This window comes from Erpetoichthys calabaricus, chromosome 2 (assembly GCF_900747795.2).
Source record: "Erpetoichthys calabaricus chromosome 2, fErpCal1.3, whole genome shotgun sequence".
In the NCBI taxonomy this organism is placed as follows: Eukaryota; Metazoa; Chordata; class Cladistia; order Polypteriformes; family Polypteridae; genus Erpetoichthys; species Erpetoichthys calabaricus.
This window is the reverse complement of record NC_041395.2, coordinates 179364284-179388815: the sequence shown is the minus strand read 5'-3', so window position 1 is coordinate 179388815 and position 24532 is coordinate 179364284. Positions and strand designations below refer to the sequence as shown.

At 37.4% G+C, this 24532-nt stretch overlaps 1 protein-coding gene across 3 annotated transcripts in view; it reads left to right on the top strand.

The window, feature by feature from the left end:
• The window catches only part of LOC114646586 (zinc finger and BTB domain-containing protein 7B-like), a 78688-nt gene that overhangs the window by 17746 nt on the left and 36410 nt on the right, over positions 1-24532 (top strand). The window contains exon 1 of one of the 3 annotated variants that reach the window (XM_028794848.2): positions 15831-16012. The exons of the other annotated variants lie outside the window; for them this stretch is intronic. The gene's annotated coding sequence lies outside the window, so the exon portion shown is untranslated. Of the gene's footprint in view, positions 1-15830; positions 16013-24532 lie in introns of those variants that run through there. 3 annotated transcript variants of the gene reach the window in all.

The following is a 24532-nucleotide window of genomic DNA, read 5'->3' as shown; positions in this document are numbered from 1 at the left end:
TTTTAGGAAAATATAAAATAAATGTTAATCTTGCCTTAGAACAGAATAAATATTACAGTTCCGGAGCAGTAAGAGGCGTTGTTCTTCTTGCTCTCTTTGTAGCTACAGTGCAGAAGTGATTCATATAATTTGGCACTGAAGCCCAGTTATTGCTGCTGTAACATTTCAGCCAGAATTCCAGCAATATGTTCTAAGGCTGTTTCTAGTTGTTCTTAAGTATTTAAGTAATGTCATTGGTTGATGAAGATATTTTAAAAGCATGTTTTCACCTGAAAGAAGGCATAGTGTTTAAGATATTTGATGTTAAACCTCTAGGATGCTAGTTTTAGTTCCTATCCATGACAACGTGGATAGGAACTGTGTCACCATGAGCAGATTGTCTAACATTCTTCCAAAAAATATAAATACTATGCTGTGCATTTATGCCTCTGAAGACTGGAATAACTAAAGTATGTCGTTACATTTGTCATGAATTAGTAACCCACCTAGCTACTTGCCATGTGGTGTTCATGGATAGACTTTGGTTCTGGCAAACCTGTAATGGAATAATAGAAATGTTAAGATGATAAATATAAGTTAGTGTGTTATACAGAGCAACTTCCAAGGCCTTATTCTGAAGTTAGTGATCATACACATCCCTGAAGATGAGCACAATTGGCACCTAAATTCCAGTTCACAGTCCTAGTATAACATGTCTTTATGCCTGCAATATTCAACCAGGGTGACTGTAATGCTTTGCTTATTTTGCTTTTAGAAAATCTCAAGTGCAGTGCCTCCCAGTTTTATTATCTTAAACAATTATTTTAATTCATGGCATTTTGAGGAAAATAATTGCAACACTGCAAAAACATTGGAGGAAGAAATAATTAAAAGATGATGTAACTGTGTCTCGATCAAGCAAATTATTTAAATTAGTATTTCTCAATGATTAACGTATAGGCTTCATTAAACATTATTGGAAATTTTAGAAGACTGAAAATTCTGTTTCTTCATGGTAAAATATATTTTAAAAATGCTTTAGAAAGTAAAGCTGATATCACATTATGTGACGTTTTGCTGTGGGTAATATGAGATTTGCCTATAGCAGTTACTGATCTCGTCACTGCACCATGTCAATTTGTACTGGTGACAAATCTGCGCTTGTGTCACATTTACCAACCAAGCGGCAACCTTCCAGAGCACTCAGGCTCGTCCCATTTTCTGACGACAACATGCTTCCAGAGGTTTAGCAGCAATCCAAGCAGCAGTCTTGGACCTTTATTTGTTTTTTTCCATTCTGTTATGGTATGTAAAACACGAGACATCAGACTGCCAAGCTTCTGTTCCATTTGTGAGGTCCACAGCCCCAGTGCTGCCTGACAGAGTTGGGGCTATATGAAGGGTTAATAGCTGTAGTAAGTTTGGCTGCAGTCTTGGCCTAATTTTTTTTTTCTTTTTTCCATTCTATTTTGATACATTAAACATGAGACATCGCACAGATGAGCAGACAAACTTCTCTTATATTTGTGAGGTTCTAAACGATGATTTTTCCATGTCACTGCACTATATACATTGTACTTCTGGGATGAGCATTCATTGATTGTCTGCATATAGAGCCTGACCTTGTTTGATTTTTATCACAGCAAGTTGCAGACTAGTGTACTGAATTGTTGGACTTGTCACATTTAGTTGATCAGCTACATGACAGTAAGTCGTCGACTACCTTTGTCTCTGTTAGATTATGTAAATGAAGGCTACAACTGAAAATCTCTGGAACAGAAGCATACTGTGACATAGGTTTAAGATGACCAGCCTTTAGGTCTGTGGTTGTACTCAAAATATAGCAGATTTTAGGGATTTACAGTGCATCCGGAAAGTATTCACAGCGCATCACTTTTTCCACATTTTGTTATGTTACAGCCTTATTTCAAAATGGATTAAATTCATTTTTTTCCTCAGAATTCTACACACAACACCGCATAATGACAACATGAAAAAAGTTTACTTCAGATTTTTGCACATTTATTAAAAATAAAAAAATTGAGAAAGCACATGTACATAAGTATTCACAGCCTTTGCCATGAAGCTCAGAATTGAGCTCAGGTGCATCCTGTTTCCCCTGATCATCCTTGAGATGTTTCTGCAGCTTAATTGGAGTCCACCTGTGGTAAATTCAGTTGATTGGACATGATTTGGAAAGGCTCACACCTGTCTACTGTATATAAGGTCCCACAGTTGACAGTTCATGTCAGAGCACAAACCAAGCATGAAGTCAAAGAAATTGTCTATAGACCTCCGAGACAGGATTGTCTCGAGGCTCAAATCTGGGGAAGGTTACAGAAAAATTTCTGCTGCTTTGAAGGTCCCAATGAGCACAGTGGCCTCCATCATCTGTAAGTGGAAGAAGTTTAAAACCACCAGGACTCTTCCTAGAGCTGGCCGGCCATCTAAACTGAGCGATCGGGGGAGAAGGGCCTTAGTCAGGAAGGTGACCAAGAACCCGATGGTCACTCTGTCAGAGCTCCAGAGGTCCTCTGTGGAGAGAGGAGAACCTTCCAGAAGGACAACCATCTCCACAGCAATCCACCAATCAGGCCTGTATGGTAGAGTGGCCAGACGGAAGCCACTCCTTATAAAAGGCACATGGCAGCCCGCCTGGAGTTTGCCAAAAGGAACCTGAAGGATTCTCAGACCATGAGAAAGAAAAGATTGAACTCTTTGGTGTGAATGCCAGGCGTCACGTTTGGAGGAAACCAGGCACCGCTCATCACCAGGCCAATACCATCCCTACAGTGAAGCATTGTGGTGGCAGCATCATGCGGTGGGGATGTTTTTCAGTGGCAGGGACTGGGAGACTAGTCAGGATAAAGGGAAAGATGACTGCTGCAATGTACAGAGACATCCTGGATGAAAACCTGCTCCAGAGCGCTCTTGACCTCAGACTGGGGTGACGGTTCATCTTTCAGCAGGACAATGACCCTAAGCACACAGCCAAGATATCAAAGGAGTGGCTTCAGGGCAATTCTGTGAATGTCCTTGAGTGGCCCAGCCAGATCCCAGACTTAAATCCGATTGAACATCTCTGGAGGGATCTTAAAATGGCTGTGCACCGACGCTTCCCATCCAACCTGATGGAGCTTGAGAGGTGCTGCAAAGAGGAATGGATGAAACTGGCCAAGGATAGGTATGTCAAGCTTGTGGCATCATATTCAAAAAGACTTGAGGCTGTAATTGCTGCCAAAGGTGCATCGACAAAGTATTGAGCAAAGGCTGTGAATACTTATGTACATGTGATCTTTCAGTTTTTTTACTTTTAATAAATTTGCAAAAACCTCAAGTAAACTTTTTTCACGTTGTCATTATGGGGTGTTTCCTCAGAAGTAGAATTCTGAGGAAAAAAATGAATTTAATCCATTTTGGAATAAGGCTGTAACATAACAAAATGTGGAAAAAGTGATGCGCTGTGAATACTTTCCGGATGCACTGTATAAAAAATGCTCAGTATGGTTGAGTGGACAATCGGTTACGTGCAAATGTTATGTAATCATTTTTGTTCTATATTCAGACTTGTTCTTCCCTGCTTTAGAGACATGGAAATCCAGAATCTGTCATCTGTATCATTAGCCTAGAGGCAAGGTTCAACAATAGAAGTGTGATACTAGTTCTTCACAGGGCACACTAGTGTTTGATCAGTACTAAACATTTGACTTCGGTATCGATACAAGGTTTCAGACCTCGGTGCTGGTGAATGGTTCTGAGGTAAATAAAGAATAATTCTAAAACCCCCATCTTACTTCAGCCCTTCCCTGCTGCACAACAGCTCACCACCTTGGTGTGCAGTGCTTCCCTCTTGACAGTTAAAGCAGTAAATCGGGGGTCCCGTGAAGTTCTAATCGTGTTAAAGTGTGTAGTCTTGTTTCTTCAAGTAAATTGGGGTCAGTTGAAAGGAAAGTTAAGTTTACTTCCAGTACTGAAAATCCAGAAATGCTGGTACTGTACTATTTTAAAATTTTGATTTTTTTGGACTTTTCCACTACTTGTATATTGTGCTGCGGTGGGTTGGCACCCTGCCCAGGATTGGTTCCTGCCTTGTGCCCTGTGTTGGCTGGGATTGGCTCCAGCAGACCCCCGTGACCCTGTGTTCGGATTCAGCGGGTTGGAAAATGGATGGATGGATGAATAAATTTTGGGAGATGAGAATGAAACATTAATTTTGCTGGAAGAACCAGACCGTCCAATGATCAAATAGACCAATATTAAAGAAAATATAAAGTACATTGCAGATATTTACAATAATAATAATAATAAAATATTAAAATATTTTTCATCTACCAACAGTGAACATTGTGTCTTTGAATCAAAAGCCAATTCTCCTAGAAGAATGAGTTAAAAGTTGCTGGATTTATTATTTCTCTTGGCTACTCATGGGCTTTTTTATTCTTGAGTCACTCCAAAGGAGCTGTGACACTGCAATTCTGTGTTGATTTGCCTGTTCAGTTTCTGTTCACTCCATTGTTCATTTCATGCTCAGAGTTGGGTGTGTGTGAGAATGCCATAAGAAGAGCACATGTCCCATAAAAGATTGTAGGCTGTATAGTACTCTGTTCAGTCACCCCAAACAGGCTAACACTCCAATAGACTGGAAAACAAAAAAATGGGTTTCAAATATAGGTGAATGAATATTTTTACTAAAGTAATTTCCTAGTTCAATTTGTGTAAACAGATTAAATATTCTCCTTGTGTTCGTGCATATTTTATCTTAAGTATATCATTTTTCTCCAAAGGCATGGATATTTGGTTAAATGTCCTCTATAAACTGGCCTCAATCCCATTTTCTTTAAATCACCTTAGCTTTAAATTCCAAAATCTCATATTGCCTTCCTTTACATGCTGTGCAGATTTAGTTTTTGAAAGTTTTCCAGCTTTACTTTCCTCTTGACCTTTCCATTGCTCATTTCCTTACTGTAGTGTAGAGACCAGTGATGTAGATTGTACTCCATAGGACACCTTAATGTTGTACTGTATAATCTGACATCATTAGATATCCTTTGTGTGACACCACAATCTAAGATTGTTCAAACAAAAACCACTAGCTACCTGTGATGTTTCAGAGTCAGGACTTTTTACTAAATAAGCATACACAACTGGAAAAATAACCCTACAAATAACAAACACTTGGGCTGTGAACTATAGTATATTTCAATGTTTTAGACATAACACTGAGTGCAGGTTATCTACAAAGAAAATGGTGTGTGAAATACTGACCTCTTTTTGTACCTGCCTTCTGTTGCTTTTATCTTTCTCTCTCTCTCTCTCACTTCTTTTTGTCTATCCCTGAACATGAGATTTTATGGTTCACCATCAAAATTAACAACTGACCAGATATCTCCACTTCTTGCTGCCCCCTTGAAACAGACATTTTGTGACTCACCTAATTCAGTTGCAGGATTATGGAATGCTTGAGTCCAATATCATTGAACACTAGGTATTAAATGACTAGTTTCCCATATGTGTTAACAAGTAGATTTATTAACAATCAACATAACTGAAGACTAAAATCTCCTAGTGATTATGTGTTCATGCCGAATACTAGACAAGTAGCATATTTCATGGTTGCTACAGTATATCATGGTTCTCTCTCTCTCTCTCTCTCTCGTTATTGGTATGTTCATACTTGTGAATTTCCCATTGGGATTAATAAAGTATCTATCTATCTATCTATCTATCTATCTATCTATCTATCTATCTATCTATCTATCTATCTATCTATCTATCTATCTATCTATCTATCTATCTATCTATCTATCTATCTATCTACTTTTTTATGCATTATATGAATTGGACATGAAATATCTAAAATGGTCACTTTAAACCTTTTCTGAAATGTCAATGTGACTTTCTGACCTCTAATGTATTTGTCTCTTTAACCATTGATACTATTCTTTTGGTATTACAGGCATAACTTTTGTAAGGTTGTAGTTTATTGTCTGTGTTCTTGATTGACTGTAATTTTCTCATACATTTCAGATAAGTAGTGCCTCTAAATTCGTCCACTATGAGTGAGTATAACCTGTGAAGGACTGATGTTCCATCCAGGGTTGATTCCTATCTTGTTCCTTGTGCTGCCAGAATAAGCTGTTGTTCACAGTTACCTTTTAGTAGATAGAACAGATCCCAAAATGCATGAATGGACTTTAATTTATTTTTGTGTTTCACTCAGTTATAGTAGTTGATCTCAGTAGCTAAAATAGTCACGCATTTTGTGCACACCATCTCTTAAAATTATTGTTCATCTTGTCTTTAACACTTAAGAAACGAAACTTTAAGAATTAGAGTGAATTTTTTGGGACTCGCTGATGGCTCCAATAAAATTCTTAGAGTGGCTCAGGCTACTGAGACAGAAAAAACTGCACAAGCAATGTGGATTGCAATTTGTTGCGCTATGAAAGTGAAACCCTTCCCCACACTTTCACACAGAACTGTATGCAGGATTGCAGAGCTCATGGGGTGAACCTTTTCAGTGTCATAAGCGCCCACATGCAAAGGGGAATTTTGCCCTGTGTCCTATTTTAGCAGCACATTCCAGTAAGTAGCTGTAGTGATTCATAGCAGTGACTCAGTCAATGGGGTCTCTAATTCAATTTTGCTCCTAAAGATAAATAGGGCTGTTGATATTGATCCACTCCCAGATCAAGCATGGTGTAAAACGAACAGAGGTCTTAAACCAATACATTTCCCAAATAAGTACAAATTACAGCACTGCATACAAAGGGAGCCTAAAAACAACTGCAAGGGTAGAAATGCTTCATCTTTATTGATAAGAATAAAATGATTCGATTTTTAACTTGCCTTACTTCAACAGTGCAGCCTTTTGTATAGACTGTGCACTAAACAAAGCAGAAATGTAAGAAAGGTTGAGGTCCCATCCAAGAACTCTATTTAATATTGAAATTTTTCCATTTTAATGCAAAAAGGGGAAAAAAAATAATTCCTCTATATTGGCTTAAGAAAAACTGTTCTTAATGATGATATAGCTGTGTTTTCTGGAGTATTGAATGGTTGACTGACACAAACTTCCTGTTTGGGGTGTTTTTTTATGTTCTAGGGCACAGGTCACTAATAGGCGGACCGCGGTCCGGGTCTGGACCCAGACTATATTCTGTCCGAACCCAGACCCGGAACAGACATATCATTGAGTTTTATTTAGTTTTGGCGGAGATTACATTTTTACCGGCGACTCTTTTCTGACAGTGTTTCTACACCGCTACTCAGTGAAAGGGACCTCCTACGTGTCTCTGATTGGCCAGTACTGTTGCCTTCGTGGGTTCGAGTTGGTTGGGTTTAAGCATGAAGACTGATATTGGTCAAAGTGAAGGCAAGAATGTCAGCCAATCACAGGCAGAGTAGGGCGGGCCTTCACTGAATAGAGGAGCGGAAAACCTGCATTCTGAGTGAAAACAGCTGGCACTCTTGTGGTAGCGGCAGTGACATGAAGAGAAAAATATACAGGAGTGAGAAGAGAAGACAGAGAAAAGCGGCGAAATATTTAATGTGCCATGGCTTTTGCTAAACGGCGGAAGCTTGACACTGAAAACCGGGCTTTTAAATCCAGAATGGACCGAGGCGTTTATTCATATTTCCCGTAGGAAGCTTGAAACCGCTGTGTCTCATCTGCTCTGAGACGGTGGCAGTGGTTAAAAGCGGGAATGTGAAACACCACTATGAAACTAAGCACAAAATTACATTTGAAAAAAGTTACCCACTAAATTCGCCATTTAGGCTACAGAAAATAAGCGATTGTGAATTTCCCATTGGGATTAATAAAGTATATCTATCTATCTATCTATCTATCTATCTATCTATCTATCTATCTATCTATCTATCTATCTATCTATCTATCTATCTTAAAGCCAACTAAAGATTGGTCAACGAGGATTTTAACACACACATGCATGAGGATGGCACTGACACCATTCCAGCCCAGATTTAAAACCTGGCAGACCAAGCAAGAGCTCATTTCTCTCACTGACCAAGAGAAAGTTGGCAGTGGGATACGAGGGGAAGATAGGTTCAGTTATTTAAAGATGTTCAGATTTACTGTGAAACTGGTTATGCCTGTTCTGTTGTGCACATATTAAAAACTCATATATTTTTATATGAGGCCAAGTCTTTTTTTATTGAAACGTTAAAACTTCTTGTTGTTTAATAATAATAAAAAATAATATCATCATTATTATTATGAAAGTACTTATTATTTATAATTCTCAGTTGAATGTCAAATTTACCTTGCTTTTACTTTTGTTATTTATTTTTTCTTATTGTATTATATGTAGCCCTCCAGAGTTGCACTGAAAATAAATATTGTTGAAACGGTATTGAACTTTCTTTGTTTGATTTTAGTCATTGACTTCACACAGTGCAGGTGTTGATACAATGGCAATGCTACTTCAAAATATATAAATTAATTGTAATGAAAAATTTATAATGTACCTTAAATATGATGATTCTGCGGACCTCTACATGAGGAAATTTTCTCTATCTGGACCTCCTTAAATCATAATTGACTACCCCTGGTCTAGACTTTGTAAGCGGTGGAGCCAGGAGAGAGCACATGTGATATTATTGAACATCGGACAGGACTTACTCATGGAATCAGGAGTGGAAATAGTAAAGTCAGGGCAACCTTTGCTTCCCCTGGCGCCCTCCTAAAGTGGTCCTTGTAAGGCATTCACTATGCACACATGTTTGAGAACATGTATTTTTAATGACTGATATTATTGTCTTACACATTATTAATCCTTATTTTTAATTATTATATTTCATGGAATCTAGAATGTCTTATAGTTCGCACTGTACACATAGCTGCATAAATTATTTTTTCTAATTTATAATCATACATAATGCTGTTGGAAGCAAGAAGGTACTATTCTGACATTGTTCAAAGCAATAAGGAGAAGAACTGTGAGTAAAAATAATAAATCCTAAAACTATTTTCAGAATATAACATCTTTAAATACACAGCAAAGTTGAGTTGCAATTTTTACACCTTGAGTTGGATTGTGGCATAGTGGTTATTGTTCCTACTTGACAGATCTAGCATTCTGGTTTCAAATCCCACTCCTACAATATATGCTGTCTGTTTTGTGTTCTTCCCATGTCTGTATGGGTTTTTCTCCAGATACTCCAGTTATCTTTCCATTTCACCATAATGTGCTTTAAATTGTTAGTTGGCGATTATAAATTGGCACCACTTGACTGCGGGTAAGTGCATGTGTCAGTGTGGCCTCTGGTGGACTGGCATTCCTGATTTATGTTCCGTGATCCTGGGATAGGTTCCAGCCCTCTGTGACTTACACATCTATTATTCACACAAAAAAAAAACAAACACACACTAAAGAGTAAAAATAATATATATATATATATATATACTGTGACAAATAGAGGCACTGTCAACCCCTTGAACCCTCAGACCAAACATCAGACACCAGATAAAAGTCCAAAAATGAATTTATTATAATGTGCACAAAGCACCCTCCACTCCACAAATCTCCAATAAACAATATTCAAATAAGCAATCCTCCACTCCCAGACGCTTAGGCACCCTGCCTCCCAACTCAGCTCATCTGTCTGGGATCTCCCACAGTCCTTTATAGTCCTCGACCCGGAAGTGCTTCTGAGCCCTCAGTCCATGTGATTATCCAGCACTTCCGGGTCAGGTAAAAACTTCTCTTTTTCTTCAGCCTGGAAGTATATAATTTCTTCCATTCCCGTGACTTGGAAATACTTCCGGGCTATACGGAAAATATAAATCCCTGGGCCTCCCTGCAGCGACTTCTGGCGGCCCCCATGGTATCCAGCAGGGCTGTGCATTATAACTCCACTGTCCATAATTCCCTGCTGGCCTTCGGGGCACCTCCGTGCTGCAAGGAGGGCTCCATCTGGCGGCCTGGGGGTATTGGCCGGGATGAATGGCCGGCCATATTTCACAATACATATATTTATATACTCTAATCCAAACAATCTATTCTACATTTGACACATATACAATTACATCTCGCAAACCCAACTTAAATAACTTAAATAACTAATCCAACAGTATTTATCCCAATCATCTTATAAACTCGCTTTGCTCATCAACCCACGCCCTCACCAAGACCCAAACCCAACCCCCCCGGCCAGCCAATTCACATCTCTGCCGTTTGTGTATGAGTTTTTTCACTTTCTCCAAACAACAAATATTTTAATTATCGCGGATATGCCTCTTCATTGGGAAGAAACACTACTATTCGTTCTTTTTTTGCTGTTCCATTATTTCACAGAGTAATAATTTCCATTTGTTTGTGCTAATGCGATCTTTACTATCATTTTTTTTGAGACTTTCGAATTTTAGTACTTTCATTATCTCTAACCTGCTCTGCATGTGTATCGCGCCAACGTTTTAGAATTCTTCACGACATTCTACTTTGTCATCTACTCTTTGTCTTTTATTTCCGGCCCCAGGCGTGGTTAAATCTCTTGGCACAAAGTCTCACGAGACTTGAAAGTATCTCTCTGAAAAAGTCACATCTCGTCCCAGGCTAAAAAGTCTCGTCTCATTCCATGATTTTTTTATTACAATAGAGACACAGTCTTCATCAATGTATTTCTCAAAAAACATCAGCATATCACAAAAACAGCAATCAACACATATCACAATGCACCATACTTTTCATATTGTACAAAACATTGCTAACACAAATCACAGTACATAAACACCATCAACACGTAACAGAAACTCTGAACCTCTTGAAGCCCTTGAATCAAACCAAAACCAGTTCCAGAATCTTGGTGTGCAAAACAATCTGCAAATAAGTATGTACAAATGTTAAAATGTAAAATCAAAAGGAAAAAATGTCATCCTGGATGAACGGTCCTGTAATGAGAAATAAATATATATAAAGAAAAAATAAAGATAACCGTTAATCTGAAGTCTTATCAGCCATCAGCTTCAATCTGTGTTTTTAATAACCCGCAGATGCAAGTCCCTTCACAAACTGCCAATGTATTCATGCCAATCAATCGGTGTCTTGTACTCCTTCACAGCAATCAGCACACTATCCAGTAGTGCATCCCAATATGTTTGCTTTGTGCAAAACGTCTTCCTTTTCTAGTCTTCCTCACATTATGAAGCCCATATTCTCGTTTAATGCAGATATGTTACACTGTTACCATTTCAGGTTTGTAGTAAACATAACCTAATGTCAGAGGATTATGTATAAAGCAGTAAACTGCCTTGAGTGAAATGTCTTTCCTTTAAAGGTCATACTTATGCACATGTACATACAATACCTATTTATGTGTGGTCAATAGTTAATTTAACATGTTTAGAATATGCAAGAATATTGGAGTACTGAAGGAGATCTAAAGGAGATCCACACAAAAACAGAGCATGCAAACTTGACTCAAAGAGGGGCCTGGTCAGGAATCACATTCTGAGCTTTTAAGCTTTGAGGTAGTAGTTCTAACTGCTGTGCAAACTAGACCAACTACAAAAAATATCCATCCGTTATCTGACCCTTTTTGCTTTGCGCCCTCCCCCACCATAACTTATTGTCTATGGGGGAGGAGCGAAAGGTGTGGATTTGTCAAATATTTCTGTCTCTGGTTTTCAATGGATCTCAATGTTTTAGGGCCCCCAATACCGAAAACATTGATATCTCGATGTTGATGTGTCAGTCTGTGTGTGTGTGTGTGTGTGTCACAGTTTCATGAGTATGGTCTAGAGCTAAAATGGCTGGATGGAAAAATACCAAACTCGAAATTTAAGCCTATAATGAGATGAGGATGTGCTGATTAGTTTTCAAGCCAAATCATGCAAGAGAAAGGCATTCTAGAGGAACATTCAAACACCGTAATTCTACAATTAATTATGAATTCTTCTTGTCAATTGCTATCGTAATTACCTATTTTATGATCAGAAAGATAAGCATCAGAACAGTAAATAATTACTGAAATGTTATAAAATAGTTTGGATAACTTGGTTCCCAGAGCGCAAAGCCTACTTAGGCTCACGTTAAAATTTTTATTATTCATAAACTCATGTTAGTATACAAGGATGCCATGTCATTTTGCAGAGTTCTCATGCTTGCTAGCAACATCATGTGTTCTGAAATTAATGCAAACACAGAAACTACATGCAGACAGTGAATAGATGCAAACTCTGTAGTAGACTGGCATTTCAAGACACTGTAGTTTTCTAGCCACATCCCTTGTCTTAATAGATTAATTGGTAGTTCTAAATAGGCCCTATGCGGTAGTGTACATGAGTATGCCCAGTGATGGACTGGAACCCTGTCTGGGCTTAATTCCTACCTTCTACCTGATGCTGCAGGACTAGATTTTAGGCCATGTGAACTTAAATTTGACTATGGATGTTTGACAATGTTATTTTATCTTCAGTATGCACAAGCCAAATGATGTACTATAGCAATGCTGATTATACACACCTCCACATACTAACACCTCTAAAGACTGTGCTGCTCTCGGTATGTGTATATACAAAGCTTTTCAAGGCATACAGGATGTTGCTGGTCATGTCAATACCACCAAGAATGAATTCAGTAAGAAATTTACCTTTTGAGCTGACACAGTAGGAGTTCTCTTAGCAGCCACACTTGCATACCACAAAAATGGATAATAAAATCACAATAGTAGGGAAAAAACAATGCCACTGAACAGTACAGTCTTGGTGCATAAAATGAAATGTTAAGTCAAAGAAAGGAATTTTATATTTTGGTCTTTGGTGGACAGGATAGGAGCATTTTTACAGTCATTTAATGATTTACTTGTGTTCTGAGGAAAGCAACCTGGGGTAAGTTGTTAGGGCACTGAACAGCAACCCATGTGGTTTCTGATTTAATGCCTACCTCACACTTGCTCTGTAATATGGATTTAGTTGTTTAACTTGCCTGTTCAGCTTTAAAAAGAAAAACATCTCTTCAGCAGAACTATGAATATGCTTTTGAGGAGAACTTCAAGCATGGAAAAAATATTTATTAAAATTATTAAATGGGTTTTGAATCTTGGTAATGCAATACCTTTTGTGGTTGGTGTGGGCTCCAATGATGTCTATCCCTCTCCTTCCAAAACAGAGGCACTGGCCCCTTTCAGGGCGTTTTTTTCAAGGGTATAATAAACCCCCTTGATATACAGTGCAGTGCTGTGCACTACAATGTCTGTTTTTCAATGGCCACCATTTGTTACTGCCACGACAGATGTTACTGATTTCCTCTTATTTTGTACCCTGTTACATTCTGGCCCTCATTGAAGCATATTTTCCTTCTAATGAGATTGCTGCCTTCTATAATTCTCATATGGTATGCCCTTCTTCACCAGGAACATGATAAATATAGTTGAGCTTGTCTATCTTGCTGAGGTGGTATTTGCCTAGACATGGTTATCTACTTGATTTAACTATTTCTGTTGAGAGTATTTCATGAGGGTATGGACTTTTAACATAAGGATAGAATCTCCTCTGTTTAAGCCAATGTTCATCCTTCTGTCTCTCTCATAATAATGTTCATAAACACATAGGTTCTGAATTCAGTTGTGGTAGACTGTGTTGTTCATGCTGTATGCATTTATGCTTCTTAGGCTTCTTTTTAAAATATATGTATTTTTTTATCATTTGCTACAATTTTGGTTCATCCGAATTTTTTTGTAGTTTTGGGAAGATCATGTGAATAGCTCAAAGTTGTGTGTCATTTACTTATTTCGCTTTTGCTTGGCACTATAAAGAAAGTGGTGCACTTTGGAAGGCCTTTAACATCTTTGAATTGTGGATGTTATTGCCAGGAACACCACTGGGCTTTCTATTTGTTGGCTTTTGCAGGACCGTCATTCTCTTTGTTTCTTTTTTGCAAAACAGGCTTGTCACTAACAGGTGGGGCTCTGTTTCAGCTCTCAAGGGCAGGGTTTGCATTGTGACATGTACCTTAGGCTTGGTTCTTCAAGGTAGGGTTGGCTGTGTCATGTTTTCCTCACTTTTTAATACTGGTTTGCATTTCTTTAGTGGTTTTTAGTATTGGATGAGTGAGACTAATTCATTTAGGTGTGTGATTCTCACAGGCTGTACTGGTTTCCCTGATGATCAAAGCAGCCATATTTCTAACAAGCAGAAATGTATGCCTTAAATCAGACACTTTTCTGTCAAGTGAGATGCAAATATATTTGTTGTATGAAGTACTGTAGGAGTACTTAGTAGGTATGCTGTCACAAGTTGTTAAGGTATGTATTATGATAAATTTGAGTTTTCTCTAACTGTGATAAGCTCCGTTTCCTGAGCAGCCATGCTTTCTAGTCTACTAAAGCAGTGGGCACTTAGCCCTTTGTCCTGTGCTGTTACTCTAGGACAGATTCATTTACCTACAGATTTCTGCCATCACCACACCATTTGTTCCAAATCTTCCTGCACAGACTTCAATGAAGCTGTGATTTTCCTTTAAGATTACAGCATCTTTGAAACTGAACACATCAAAGTTAGCTCTGTTTACATTGTTTTTCTAAGAATAGTGTTGTGTGTGCGTGCATTTTTTTACAATCTATTCTCATTGAGATTTTTCCATTCTACTCTAGAGACTTTCTGCTTTGTTGTATTTACTGCTTTATATTTATTCACTTGAATGATTAGAAATTAACCACATTTTACAGCTCTTTTCTTAGATCATTCAGGATTACTCATGATCAGATATTTCTTCCTGTTAATTAACGATTCAAAGCCATGTGTCTCTGTTATTAGTACTGAAGTATTATAACTGCAGGGACTTCTTTTTTTTTGTCTTCATGTCTAGTCCTTGTTCTTCCCGTGTCCTTGTGGGTTTCACCTCACTTCTCAAACCTGAAAATATTTTGTTAATTATCTGGACTTAACTGGTAAGTTAGGAAGGGTTGTGAGTGCTTGCATGAGTGCATACTATGATGGATTAGCTTCCAATATGCAGCTGATTACTACTTTGCTCCGAATTCCACCAAGTCAGGCTTTTGCTTTCTCTTACCCTAATGAAATAAGGATAAATTGGTACAACTTAGATGAATGGGCATATTATATAGCACCTTGTAGACAGTGGCTAGTTGGATTAATATATTGATGACGATACACAAAATCCATCTCTGGATTATTGTAGCTGCTACTTTGTGGTAGGAATACAAATATGCACTTGCTATCTATTGAAAATTAATATGTTTTTCATCCTTATATGGATTTTTCAAGACTTGCTTTTTTTCCTTGAGCATGACTGCAATTTATAATGTTCAGCCATATTCCCGGTGTTCCTGGGACAGACGTTGGACCACATGACCAAATTGTGGATTGAGCAGACTTGATAATGAATGGATGATCCTGTTGAAGGATTGTGAATAACAATTTTCTTTTTCTACTTTGTCATATTGCCTATGGTCTGTCCTATTTTTAAGATTCAAACCTTTCCCAATTTTAATTATGATATAATAAAGTGGTATGGGAATGCTTAACAGGACCATTTTCTGCTTTAAAAGATCAACATACACCCTAGACTTAACTTCTGGCTACAAGTATAGCAGATAACATGCTCTGTTTGAGGTGACTATCATTAAAGGTGCTTTAGTTTCTCTCCTAGTTACCCAACTACAATGCAGCCTTTTATTAATTAAGTTGTTACTGTCAAAGTTACTGTGGTGCATTTTTTTTTTTAATTCGGATCACACCTTTGATCAGAACAGAACATTCCCCTTCCCCTCCACAGAACGGTTAATTCCGAGCACCACAAGAGAGCAGGATGGGTAACTCTGTGACCTGAGGTGTGGGTGTTGACTTTGAAAGCTCACTGTCTTTGTGAGGTGGGAACAACTTGAATTACTGACAGCGTACCGCTCAGACTTAAACTTCAGCTTACGGCACTACTGGAGGGAAACGCGCCCCATTCAGTGCTGTTACTAAGAGCCAAGCAGACAGCTTTCTTCACAGCAGTGAGCCAAGAAGGCAGTTTAAGGGACATCCCAGCCTTCCACACAAAGGCAGGTAAGGATACGAGGAGACGTACACATCTTCATCATGTGCATCTCCCAACTTGACAAGGGTTCTAAGATTCTGATTTAATTTAAACAGTTTAAGAATTTATGCACTTTCCACATCTAGTAATGTGGATTGGTTTTAATATTTTCAGTTTTATGTTGTGCATGGTTTCGTTTTCAAAGGTGTTTAGTGTCTTGAGTGTTGCTGCTTTACTCATTGCTTTTGGGGATTAGCAAAAGCTGTTTTCCCTGCATCAGGGTGTGTTTTTGTATACGAGTCTCTGAAACTGAGGTTTTAGCCCCAAGCACTTTGACAGACGCCAGACAAAGTTTTTAATCGTTCGGGCTCTAGTCTCGAACAGGGCAGTGGTTACTGCTGAGATCATTTTCTGGGAAGACGTCTCTGTTTGTGCCTTTCTAATTACTACTTTGCTTTGCTTTCCTTGTGAGGGTACTCTAAGGGCAGTTTTGCTGTCCTGTTTTGATTCATGTCAGAAAATGTACCTGGTAATAATACTGTGCCAGCCAGCATGCCCTGCAAGTGTGGGGAAGGAAGGCTGTTTTTAAGGAGTGTTTTTGCAACTATCTAAATCTTTTAATAACTTTGGACAGCAAATATGGCAAAGTCATTCTGCTTTCTCCCCTCTCATCTTTGCTACGTAGCTGGTATTAGAAAGCACCTTGCATGTAGTAGCCATTTTTTCCTTGGAGGCATTGTATAATTATTCTCTCAGCTGTTGGTCCCACTAAATTAACCAGTATAGATAGTGGACCCTGTGCAAATATTGAATTTAACATGCATAATTTTGCAATTCTTCTTCTTTTTTTTTTTTTTTTTTTTTTGTCGACCTATCCATTTTTTATCCCGGAAGTTCAGCATTTATCAATAAACTTTCAGAATTTCACAGGATGTTTAACCACGTCACACTCAAGTCTTCCGTCAATAACTGCTGCAGCTTACAAAATGTTTGTACGCAATGGGCTTTACATTAAAGAGGCAAAGCTGCCTTAATATGTAGGCACAGTGTCCATTCATTCATTTTCAAACCTATTTAATTTAGTGTTGTTGGGTACTGGAGCCTGACATAGGGCAGGAAATAGCCCTGAATATTGGGCAAGTTTAGTATGCTTACAGCATTACCTTGATAATCTGTGTTTATGTATGTAAATAGCGTAAGGTTTTGTATTTGTTATATGTGTAAGCGTGTAATATATATTCTCACATATTAAGAGTGACACCATTGTCCCTCTATTCCTGAAGTCCATGTTTTTTTTATGTAGGTTTTCATTTTTAATTTGAACATGTTTCACACATTTGAAAGTTGCGTTATTCTATAAATTATGTTAAGCAGTTTGCTTATCTGGCATCTTTCCAAAACTTATTATAAGAGAGCAGATAATAAATCTCTGGAGAGATTATAGTGGGCTGTTTTCAGTCATAGTATCCAGCTAAGACCAAGCCCAGACGTTAATGGAGATTGTGCAGCATAATCAGCAGATGGCTAGTTCACAACCAAGTAATAGACAGGTAACTTGAAAACATTTTTTACGGAATCGAATCAGCTATCCATTTCCTGGACCCTCTATTTGCATTGTAGGAATGTGCAGTCTACCCCAGAAATATTGAGTTGTAGGCAGGATCAGTCCTGAACAGGTTTCATGGTTATGTGACATCTGTGTTAGACTAGTAATATTTAGACTATCTATACTGTAATCAGTTGTATATTTGTTAAACACTGATCTATAGTTTAACTTTGATATAATATTATTAATTCAGTAGTGCATTTTATTTTTAATACTGTATAAATTATTTACATTTTGGGTGGCAAAACAACCCAGTGGGCAGCTCCATTGCCAAATGAAACAGGTGTCCTGAGTTCAATTCTGTTCCTGAGCATTCTCCATGTTCTTATGTCCCTGCATGGAATCTCTTCATGTACACTCCGAAAGACAGCAGGTTAGGTTGACCTGCGGTTCCAAATTGGCTAATCAGTTATTGGGAATATGGGTGCATGAATGGGCCCTTTGATAGACAGCCGTCCTGTCTAGGTCTGCTTCCTGCCATGCTTCCAGTACTACCGAAAACGGCTGCAGCCCCTGTGGTCCTCAATTGGAATAAGAATGTTCTGTTAATGACTTGAACACATTTTTTGGTAATTTATTTTCTTACCCAGAAATGGAGCTGCTTGGTATCTTTAACAGGGAAAAAATATATTTTTATGCTACTGAGAGAAAAGTGTTTCACTGCACTTTTAAGTTTTCTGGTTATACCTCCCAGTATGGTATTAATAAAAAGAAAATTATTTGTGGAATTTATTTTGTCTGAATTTATTCAAATTCTACAGTTTTCTCCAGCATTTTATTTATGTGCATTTTAGCTTACCTGTAGGCTACAAATAAGATTTGGTATGAGTACGAGTGCCCAATAACGTGCTGACATGCTATCCAGTGTTGGCATAACACCTGTTGTGGCCAGTATAGTGTCTTATCTTTTTGTGACCCTGCAGTGGAAACAGCTAGACAAGATTCCAGAAAATAAAGTACAGTACAATACAGTATGATACACTTCCATGCTAAATTTCTTCAGATTAATTGAATACCACATGAGCATGAGCTAGCAATCTACTGGGTAATAGCCCAAATTCAAAAATGAAAAGTTCCATTACTTTAGAGTATGGTTTGTTACTGCTTGCATGTTATGGAAATAATGGACATAGTTATAGCCCTGTTTCATTACTTACAAGGTGCATGAGATTGCCATTTTTATGCAACAACATTATCTGTGATAAATGTTGTCTTGGCTTGATATGAATTCAAGTCATTTTCTTTTCCAGTAATTTAATAAATGCTGAAATTGTAAGTTATGGATTAACAATTTCCAAGGACAAAGGCAATGCAAGATTTTACTTTAAAATAAAAAACACATCATATACTTTTATTTTGAACTGCACAAAGGTGATCATCATTTAGCTGAGTGATCAGCCACTTCAACACTGGCATCAAGAAATTCTTACCAATGATAGATCATTGCTTGGAGTGTCTTAAGTTAAATAATATAAAAGCTGGAAGGAAAAGGAATAATTTATATAACACCGTTCTCAAACTCAAGGTCATTACACATAGCATTTATAGTTTTGTATTTTATTATCAATGAATTGACAATAATATGATAAATCCAAAAATAATAACAACAATGACCTATGCTGAATGTATAAAAGAAAGCAAAATTTACAGAAATCAATCATTACAGGCAAGAAATGTACTGGCAGAAAGGAAATGTTTTGAAAGAAAATAGAGAAGAGCAATTGCTGATGAAATTGAGGTAAAATATTGGAAGTATAGGGGCACTGAATGATCTGCCAATTGTCATAAATAGTTTGGTCTGAGGACCAACAGCAGTTCATTGCTAGCAGACCTAAGTACACATGGAGGGTTGTTAGGATGTACAAGCTGAATAAAGTAGATAGAGGCTAGACCATGTAAAATGTTCAAAGTGGTAAGACAAAGATTTTGTATTTTATACTTCACAAGATTGGTAACCAATCTAAGTGATAAAGAACAGAAGTGATATTCTCTGTATGCTTAAAGTAAGAACTCTTGGAGATGAGTTTTGAATAGATTGTAATATATTGAATGTTTTTGCTGGGAGACCAGTGAAAAGGGACTTCCACTAATTGAGTAAGAAAGTAATGAACCAGCTAAAAACAAAAACTCTCATTGAAGCTTAGATTTTGATGCTATATTTTATTTGTACATATTTCTGGGGAACCTAAGCACAAATAAAGGGTACCAAATAAAATCTGGTGGCTGAGACCCTACTGTTCTATGTTTGTCCTACACTAAAAAGAGAAACACAGGATGAAGATGACATTTTATGTAAAATGTGACAAAGGGGATATACAGCTTTGTGGAAATTATGACTAAGAGGGACTCCCCATGCTTCTTCCACACTGGATTGAGGAAAATATGATTGAGGGATGGAGACAAAACAGCTAATTGAGCAAAAAGCTCATTTGACCCTAAGGGGCACAGTTTTTCATTTTTTTAAGGTGGTTGGAAGAAGAAGCAAGTTAGCTGTTCTTTCTTCTCCAGAGGGGGGTAAGCAGCTAAACCTTTATGCCCTTGGTCAAATGAAGGTGTGACAGTGTTTGCTGAACAGGTGAGGTTTGGATTGTTGTGAGGAGGGGATTGATGTTTTGGACATAAATAATCTGGGCCCACTCATTTAAACCACATTTTGTCTACTTGTCTGGTTGCTTTTCTTTGAGGATTCAACATTAAATTTGGCTTCTTTTTCCATGTGCTTTCCTGCCTTTAGTCCATGAAAGTTTACTCTGCAATACAGACCATCAGGTGTTGTACAAAAGGTGGGCGGCTCTTTGCTTTTCCATTGTCCTGAGCCTGTGTTTCAGGTTTTCATGTGAGGGCGTGGATCTGCGGGCACCCTGCCCAGAACACATCGTCACTAATCCGGATAAGTGTTTAATAGCCATCAGCATGGGTGGATCTGATGCCAAGCTTGCTTGTGCTGTGCTGTGAGTACAGATAGAGCTAAGTGGCCTACGTATGTCTTGAGTTATAATCTCTTATCTTATGACTCTAAAGCATGGGGGCACTTAAGTAAAGAGGGACTGGAGACGTGTTCACTGACAATGCAAATTTCTTAAGGATAAGCGATAACCAATCATGCATTGCACAATTAAACCATTACATTGCACCCACAATGACACTTTGGTCACTTCTTCAGTTCAGTTTGATAGACCTCACAATTAAAGTGCTGAATTTAACAATTTTTAGCTCCCAAACAATAAGTTTATACTCCTTACCTTGTGAATTCATTAATTCACTTCTTTATTTTCAGTACTTCTGTTTCAGATTTTTCTTATCAGAAGTGATTTGCAACTAATAATTTATATTCTTTTCAAATACATCATTCCACTGTAAACGTTTCACATCTATCAATCTTATTTGTTCTATGGACAAAAAAGGATGCATATCCACCAGTATTGTCTTTGATATGTCTGTTTCTTGAAATAGGCTCGATGGAACAAGGAAAAGGGCTTTCACCCCACGTGTTATTTCCAAAGTGACTACTTGTAATTCCGCTTGTTGTGGTAAGGATCAAGGTGACATCACTTCCCGTAACCGTTGCCGGTTTGTGATGTTCCCCAGCGCCTCCTGCTTCGGCAAGCTATTTGTCTGAAAGAATGGAAAAAAATGTTTGTGTTGCAGGAAAAACGAATGATTGCCTTTTTTAGGGTGCTGGTTACAGTTTCCATACCACAACCTTGTGATTCAACATGTTGTTTTCACTTAGCTCCACATTCAGTTTGCGGAACAGTGTTTTGGATGTGAATGATTACAGCCTTTGATTTGCAGTTATTTGTTTTCATTTTATTTTTCTTCATTATGATTATTCTTTGAGGTCACACCCTAGGAAAGGGCATCATGTGAACTGAACCTCCATTCTTAGTTTTTTGTTAGACGTTTCCCCAATGAAAATGTGGATTTGATAAAGACCTTCACCTGTGAACCAAAATAGCGGTTACTGATGTTTGTGTGAGCACCATTGTCTCTGTGTATGTGTGTTTTTTTTTCATCATCCAGACGTGCCTTTTTTAAATGATGCCAGTGAGATAAGTTGTAACTGTGGTGAGAAGCATGCATCTGTGCTTGCTTTTGTCTGATCCTCTGCACGGCAAATTTAGAATCACTCTTGATTAATTCTGTTTCTTAGATGCCAAGAAAGGTGTGCTTGTGGAGGCCAATACCAATACACTGAGCCCAGATTAATCACTTAATTTAAGTGTGCAGTCACTCAGCTTATTACCCAGAATATCATGAAGAAATTTTGTATAATATCTGAACTGTTTAATATTCACTGTTGTCTAGCTTATTTATGACTATTCGCCAAAAGTGTTCAGATTTGTTTGCTATTTGATTTGAGCATAGGCTACCCAGTGGATAGGTATTTAATTATCAGTCCACCCACCCATTTTCTATAACCCTTTTTCCATTTTAAGGTTCCATTAATAGAGAATACTGGTTAAAAAATTGGTAGCTGAAATGGTGGATAATTGGGTTTGTTTTCCTTTACTGATGAAAATCAGTCCACTCTCCAATCAGTGTCATCTTCATGGCCTAAATGGATAACCAAAACCAAACAATATTATTTCTTAAGGCCGGCCTGTGGCATACATGATATACGCACTAGTCTTGGGAGCATCTCTGCAGTGGAGGCATTTGGTTACAGAATCAGTTTGTTACATAAGCAGTTTTTTGCATTTGTCTAACACACATAAACTTGGAGGAAACACTCAACTGGAGTTTCAGCCCCTAGGAGCGATGTCCCATTTTGACGCTGAAATGTTGAGAAGCATCTCTTCTCCATTTCGTTACCAGAGCTTTAAAGCCAGCAGTCACAGTGCAACATGTCGTAAGGGTCATCTAGGCAGATAACTCAATTGGAGCCAGCTTTGTTATCTCCATTAAATAATACTCAGTCTATCTGGTTGTGCATAATTAATAATGAAGGCAATACACAGATGTGCTGTGTCATTTATTTATTTATTAATGTAGACAAAAAAAACAATATTTACTTTTTATCTCATTCCACATTAAATCACCAGGATAGTGAAGAGTAATAAGCTAATGTAAATGCTTATTCTTAACATAAGAGTAATAACAAATTTAAGGAACTATTTTGGGATTGTCCATAAGCCAGTTTTGGGATTTTTGTCTCCGTATTTACTTATGGACATCTTCTGGTATGGGAAACATCATACATCCTCTATTAAATAATCTTTCTGATTACCTACTGATTTTAGAAAAATCCTATATGGCAATCTGTTGATTCGACCAAGTTAAAGACTACATGAGTCCACTGGGATGAACTAATGAACCTAGATGGATAAGAAAAACTAAAATAAGAAGATGCTTTATTTCTTCTTTTTCAAGGAAAATGAGTTTTAAAGTTCTTGAAATGGATTATTATTATCAAGTTATTAAATAATTAAAAGCTTTAGTTCACTTTTCAAAACTTACTGCGCTGTTTGCTGGATCAGTTTTTTTTTTGTAGGGGCCACTCAGCAGTTCCTTGTGACTTTCATGCTACTTGCAGGCTGCAGACACTAGGGTCGCGTGTCTCACTTGGTTTTTGTGGTTTAAATTTGTTTTTTTGAAAATGCCTCCCCAATGGCTTTGCAGCATGTGTGCACACCTGTTTGTGGTAACTTGCATTTACCTGAGCGCTATCCATTTACCAGTGGCTCGCACCACAGGATGCTTGAAAAGTCTGACCCAAATGAAATAAGAAAGGAATGGTTTTCATTTTCTTTGAGGACTGCATTAGGTAATATTTTGCACTGTTCACTGCCTAAAATCTGATGTGTGCCAGTCTTAAGTGAAAATTGTGTTATTCTTTTTTTAAAACGTACTTTAAAATATTCCTCTCTTATGTAAGATGTTTACATTTTCAAAACATGATTGCTAGAATCAAAAATTCAAAAGTTTACTCACCGAAAGTAGACAAAAAATAATTTAAAAAGAAACAAAGTACACTCAGTATCAAACAGGAACAAGTAGCATGGAAATGCAAACTGTACAGAAATGACAGTGATATATACAGATATTATTGAGAGATGCTGAATAAAGCTGGACACTAATCTAAATTTTGCTATAGAAATTGCTCAGTCAAGCCACATAAAAGAACCATGTAAAAAAAGTTCTTTACCAACAAATTGATAATTTATTGTTCATTACTCAGCTAAAAAGAAATGTTTGAAGAAGGCAGTTCTGCAAAACATCTTAGCTGTAGCTGCTTAGCTTTTGTTTTTATTTTACTAACTTTTAAATGAAAAAATTCAAGCGTAGATAATAACTTTTCACTCACAGGCAGTCAAATGAAGAATTTAATCCATCCATTTTCCTAAATAACTTTTTCCTAGAAAAGGTCACAAGGATCTGACTAAATTAAATAGAAAACATAGCCGTTATGACCGTGTTTTTATGAATCATAAGGAAACTGTATTAACAATGGGTAGATCACTCACTTCTAATTTACTATGCTGTATTACAAGGGTCCCATACTTTGTTCCTATAGGGAAACAATAATTTCAGGTGTTTGCTGCAACCAATTTTATAATTTAAAACAAATTCTTGCTTCTTATGTTTAATTGTAGCATAAGGCTTGGCAGTGCATGCACTCTAATGCATCAAACATTTCACAAATTACTTTTTTGGACTTGTGGGGGCTCAGTTCTTATTGTTAACTGGCAGCTGCTTAGGAAAAAAATAAGCAATTCAGGTTTTAGAATCTTGAAACAAGTTATTTTTAAAATCAAGGAAACAAAGTAGATTCCTTTAGCAGTGGTAATTTGCTACTAATTAAGAAAATGGCTTGAATAAAAATCTGCAGCCACTACAGCTCTCCAGGGATAATATTTGAGATTCTTGCCCTATACGACTTTTTTTTGTTTTCTTAACCATTTAATAATATAATAATTCATTTTCATTTTTGATTCTCTGA